The sequence below is a fragment of the Sinohyriopsis cumingii genome, chromosome 14 (assembly GCF_028554795.1).
Source record: "Sinohyriopsis cumingii isolate HCF-2022 chromosome 14, ASM2855479v2, whole genome shotgun sequence".
NCBI lineage: Eukaryota > Metazoa > Mollusca > Bivalvia > Unionida > Unionidae > Sinohyriopsis > Sinohyriopsis cumingii.
The window spans coordinates 82,554,471-82,560,760 of record NC_142974.1 but is presented as its reverse complement, the minus strand read 5'-3'; the positions used below and the strand labels follow the sequence as shown (position 1 = coordinate 82,560,760).

The window sequence follows — 6,290 nt, the reverse complement described above, 5'->3', positions numbered from 1 at the left end:
GTAATATTCAAAAATGTGATTAAACGGGGAGGGGGCTGGGGCGCCAATTTTATAGTTCGTCCCCGGGCGCAAAATATCATAGCTACGCCTCTGGGTATAATAGAGACCCCCCCCTCCCCGAGTTTGCCACAGAGCGCTCGTGTAATGTACGGTTTAATACAAAATACATGATTGTGGGCAGGAATATACAAATTTTGGTCGATATACGTGATCGTTGATATCTATTCAAACGAGGGCCATGAAATACATTAGCAAATTCCTACAGTATTTTAAGGCAGGCGATTACGAATTATTTAAACCACGTTTTTCATCTGTCTCAGATTTTATAATCATTTTGAAGTGGCTGCTTTATCTCGAGGAAAACGAGCGGTAAGTTATACAAAACAAAATCTTAATAGCAATTTGATCACTTTTGCGTCATTTGACAGTAAGAATAGTAATAAATAGAGGATAATTTCTTTTCCTACGTTAGGCCTAATACCTGGTATGTTTTTTAGTGTGGTACACACACAAAAAACAACCCCAAAACAACACTAACAACATTTTAAAAAACCCACAAAAACGAGTGCCGTGCCGAAGCCACGGGCTAAAATGCTTTATTATCATTCTTTTTTTATTTATAGCATCAATCACAAATTGAAATATATACAGTATTAGCGTTGGAAAAGAAAGTTTTCTTTTTGTTATATTTTTTTTTTCTCACCCTAGCGAAACACTTTCTGCAAATGACCTTAATAAAGAAAAATAATAAATTAACCTAAACCACTTTGAATGTCGACCGTATCTTTTATTTACACGGCATCATGCGCGGAAGAAAATACCAACTGAACCGGGATTTCAGACAGCAGATGAATTGAAGTTGATTCATTGAACATCATTAGCAATTGTACAATCAAACAGATGCAACAATGAAAAGTGGAACTATGAAAAATCGAGAATGTTAGATTTGCGAAGGATTTATTCCGAATCATTGTCTGCTAATAGAGAATTCATGTCAGTTGCTGTGTCGGCGATGCCCACACAGCGCGCCGTCCAAATGTGAAGTTGCGTTTTGTTGACAGACATAACACTGTGCCATAATTTATCTGATGGCATGTAAAGAAGCTGCTTAAATTATAGTATTTAAAAGTTTCTTCATTTTGTAAGAGCTCAAGAAATTAATTCTGGTTTGAAAGACAAGATGACGGTAAAACTCAGAAGACGTAGCTGTACAGTACCGTTGGTGTTGGAGACATCATAATAAAGGTAACTGCGTTAACTTCGCTTTTTGTTTGGTAATTTGTTGGATATTATCTTTTGCTGATCTTCTTTGAGCTTGGAGTAAATTTTACATTCTGAACATTTGTATTTGCACTTATCTGCTTAATATGTATTGCTGGGATATCATATAGAATATGAAGTCAGTATAATGGTACTATATTTTACATATTTGAATGATAAAAGACTGGTAAATGATATAATGATAAACTACAAAATAAATAATTTGCCCATTATCCCAAATATGTTAATTAAAACAAACATTGAATGTAAATTCAGATATAATGAGCAGTTGTAAGAAGTAAGAAATAACATTTTATCCATTGAACCTGTTATGTGTTATCATCATCAGTTTTAAAATAAACACATGGAGACAAGTTTGCTTAAATTCTAAAATTAACACACACACACACACACACACACACACACACATATGGTATTTTAATCTAATACAGAAATGGTGACATTGATATATGCAGACCAATAGTTTTTTTTCTTCTACAGATATAAATTAAAAAGCCTAATTCTGAGAGTTTCACCTACAACATTCATGATGGGAAAGGGCCACTAATTAAGAGCTGACATATGTGGAAGAAAAATACCATCCATGTTGAAAAGGGCTAGAGGTAATGTGAGAAAACATAATTTATCAATCTTATTTAACATATTGTTGATATTTTATCTCAACTGGTCAAAAGGCTAAGTGGGTTTATGTAATGGTCCAGAGTGTGTTATTTATTTCACATCCCCTTCTGTCTTTCAACAGTAAGAAATTAGCTACTTTGGAGTCCATAGTTCTGATCAATTTGTTTATATAAAACTTGGTTTTGGGCTTAAATCAACATCTTGGATAAATCTAATAATGAGCAAAATCCAAGTATATACATGTGATCATGTATAAGATTAGTTGAGTTTTTTAACCAGCCTAAAAGCCATACTTCCACAATATAGGCTAAAATCATTAAGTTGTCCTTGAAGTTTAATGAGTGTTAACCATTAATAATAATAAGGTGATCTTTCATCTGAGTATGTTACCACCGCATGCAATATTTATACATGTAGTGCAGTTTTTACTAAACTTAGAATACATGCTTATATAAATGAGATCTAGATTGAAGAAGTGAAGATGCATACAGATACATGAGGTTATAACCACTACTGCTGATTCAAGTTTGATCATGCTTGGCCATTGGGCTTATATAGTCAAGTTTCACAATGATGCTTATTATGAGTGTGATAAAGGTATGGTAGTGAAGTGACCTTGCATCTGATTGGCAGAGTTTCTTATGATTTGCACAAAAGTGTTTATGATCCAATTTAGATCTGACTTGTTTAATTATTTGCTTGTATGTCTGAGGCTATAAGCAAAATCTATGCATATAATGTGGTGGTTCTACATCTCACTAGCCATTCTTGCTACTGCTCTTAAAACTATTTCTCATTAATTTTATCAGACTTGGTGAATAGATTTATCTCATCAAGATATAGCAAAAGAGCAATTTTGTAAAAAATATATTCATTCATATTAAACTCAAATTCTGCATCTGATTGGTTGACCTTGCAAATACTATAAGGACTCTATTTCTGACAAAAAGATTATTTTGATCTAATGTAGCAGAAATGCTTATATGATCAAAACATTGAACATATTTGATGACAAATAAGAAATAGTTTTTCATGCAAATTTGATAAACATTGATAAATCGGTTCATATCATTAAAAGCTTGGAAGAGTTTGATTACATGCGAGACCATCACATATTAATCATTCTTTATTTAGAGAATTATTTTTGTCAGGATTTAGTAAAATATGTAAAATCAATATGGACTGGTTTTGTTATGTACAGCAACACTAGTTGTTTACTGAGTACAGAGGGAATTGGAGTAAGGCAAGGGTACATTGCAGTAGGTAACCTGGTTGACTTGATAACAGGATTTTAACACAAACATTTTTATCAGGAGTCTAGCATACTAACCATTGATTCACTGCAGATCCTGCCCCCATTAGTTACCTTTTAATACATAAAGCATTTGGGTTTTTTATGTCACAAATCCCATAGGGATTAAAATTAACATCATAGGTCTCACTGGATAGTTTCGTATTTTGACATCCCTCTAATTTTTAAGGTAGAAGGCATGAACCTAATTATCACAAGCCTAGCATTTATAAATTTACACATAAGCTAAATCTATAATGTGGTTCAGATTTACTTTGAGTTAGGCATGGAAATAGGTTGGCTTGTTGGTGACTGCCTGTCACAGTTAGATGAGCATTGGAGATCATATGCGTAACTTAGTCTGCAAATGAGCTGCCGACTTTTATTTGTGTCTGCTACAGAGGTAAATATAAAAAAATCTTGATGGTAGAGGGGTGATGAAAAGTATGCTAATTTGTTATAGTACTAGTGAACTTTATTCATGCATAAGGCACATACTGATTCTTTTAGTTGCCTTGTCACAGAAAAATATTGAAAATAGCTATTTCTAGTAAAAAATGAATGTAAAATGTACCTGCATCCTTTGACCCTACCAGAACCAAACTAAAAGCTCAAATTTGTGCAGCTGCTTTTGCTCATCACAAACATAATTGGGAGTATAACTGCTAACCCTACCCTCTAGCACACATTTAAGATCTTTAGAGTTTTTAAATACAGCCAGGAATTACATCACAATTAATACTTCCAGTTCAGTACCCACGAATGTAGTTCTAGTCTATTTTTAGAACATTTTTTCCTCTCTCATTTTGGTGGTGATAGAAGAGTTTTATTTATGCATTTTTGGTAGGGATTTAAAGGTAACTGTTTATTCTTGATAATATGAGCTCAGGGTGTTGTTGTCTGTATGTATTTTGGCGACAGTGCACAGTGAGTAATAAGGCCTTGGTGATGATCCGGAAGTGAAATACGTGTTCTGGTTACATGCTGTTATGTTGACAGTCAATGATCTAAAAAAAGAGCAGGTCAACCTTTGACAAGAACTTCACCGTGAATTCATCTTTGAAGGTATTTTAGATTAACATATGATTTGCATTGATTGTCACACAGTGGAAAGGTCAGTACTGAGAAACAAATGTAGAGAACATATAGTAAAATTAATTGTGTACTATGTCCAGCCTTCTAATTATACAAGTTTCATTACATTGGTCAATAATTAGTCACTTGTGATGACACTTGTAACTAATCAAACCACAGCAACTGAGAGCAGACTAAGCACTGATATTTATATGGTACAGTGGCAATATACAGTCTGTCTGCCGCAACACATGAAACAAACTGGACAAATCTGAAAGCCTTGAATTTGACTTTATTTATCAGTATGGTAGAACAGAACCTGAGTTGAAAAGCTTTTAAAGAAAGACCTTGATATCAAACCTAATAATAACTGCAGGAGTTATATTATGGATAATTAACCATTCTCTCAGTTTCAAACTGGGCATTCTATCCCATGGGGTTCTAAATGTAAACCAAGTGTAACTGATATCCTAATGAACTGTAAAGACCATAGCAGCACAACAGCAGGGGACCAGATATGTCCAGATCCAGAAATCATAGACCAGTTTCAAACTGATGATGAACCACATAAAAATTACACATCTGCTAGAACTTATGTTATGAAGATAACTTAAATTGCATTATTACTAATCCTCCTCCTCACATTCATCATAATTGAGATGCATCATATATGTTTTATTGTAAAATAGTTTATGCAACATAATTCAGTGAAGACCTTTGCTGCCAATTTACCAGTGAACCATTTGTTTCAATGAACATATTTTATGTTGTAACAAGGAGCATCATTTAAACATTATGATACACTTATCATACCTGTATATGAAATCTTAATACTAACACTTATACTTGCAATACTACTACTAATAAAAACACCTGCATTGATAATTTGATCATGTTCAATTGGACTTGTATCTAAATGATCACCAGCTGTATGAAAAGACATATTTTAATATATAGATATTGGATGGAATACTAGTTACCACAATTGAATAGTCATATGATAAATGATATATTATTTTAAACAATTTATATTTGCAGTGAAACATGCTTTTACATTATTTTCCCATAAATTTCATTTATAGAGCAGTATACTCTGCATTCATTAAATGACTGAAATGGTTAATAATACAACAACAAATACTGCAACTTCCAGAATCACAAAAATCAAAAGATATAAACAGAAACTTCCCTACATGTATCAACAGTTGTCACTTAATAGACAGAACTATGAAGATTTAGAATAGGATGTTAACAAATTAGGTATTCAAGTTAAAAAGAAAAAAATACCAAGTAAGCTTACTACCAAAAAATCAAACAATAACAGTGAATTTTAGTACATTCCCAGGAAACAGAATATATGATTTTTCTTAACTTGATCTGATACATCTTAAATCTATAGAAAATGATTCATATTGTATGACTAAAATATTATGTAACCAAAAATTCCATCACTTTTTTCAGATGGAACATGCATACCCCAACCCATCCTTCTTGATCATAAAGTATACCAGCATTCCACTATAAGATGGGGAGCTGTAGTGGCTCAGTGGTTAGCTTTCTGGACCTGTGAAATAAGGTAGGTTCAAATTCTACCATCAGACCAACCTGGGTTAGCTTCTTGATCATAAAGTATACCAGCATTCCACTATAAGATGGGGAGCTGTAGTGGCTCAGTGGTTAGCTTTCTGGACCTGTGAAATAAGGTAGGTTCAAATTCTACCATCAGACCAACCTGGGTTAGCTACCATGGTGTGTCCTTGGGCAAGGCACTATACTTAAAGTGCCTTGGCACTAAATAACTTACTTGTGTTGGCTTACCATAAAAGGCCAAACCAAACACAAAAAAACAACAACTTTAAAATATGAGTTTTGTCAATACTAAGTAAAGGAAAATCATACTGAAGAAATGTTTTTGTTAATACAGTTTAATGGATCTAAAAAATCTCTTTCTTCTGCAGGAGTTTAAAATGTTAAATTAAAAAGGTCATGGTACACATTGCTTTGTTCGTACACATCAGGCTCC

At 33.3% G+C, this 6,290-nt stretch overlaps 1 long non-coding RNA gene across 1 annotated transcript; it reads left to right on the top strand.

The window, feature by feature from the left end:
• Positions 1 to 274: 274 nt before the first annotated feature.
• LOC149784241 (uncharacterized) lies at positions 275 to 5,880 on the top strand. The gene is made up of 3 exons (XR_016413817.1): positions 275 to 1,245; positions 1,762 to 1,883; positions 5,729 to 5,880. It is a non-coding gene; the product is annotated as an uncharacterized LOC149784241 (long non-coding RNA).
• Positions 5,881 to 6,290: the final 410 nt, after the last annotated feature.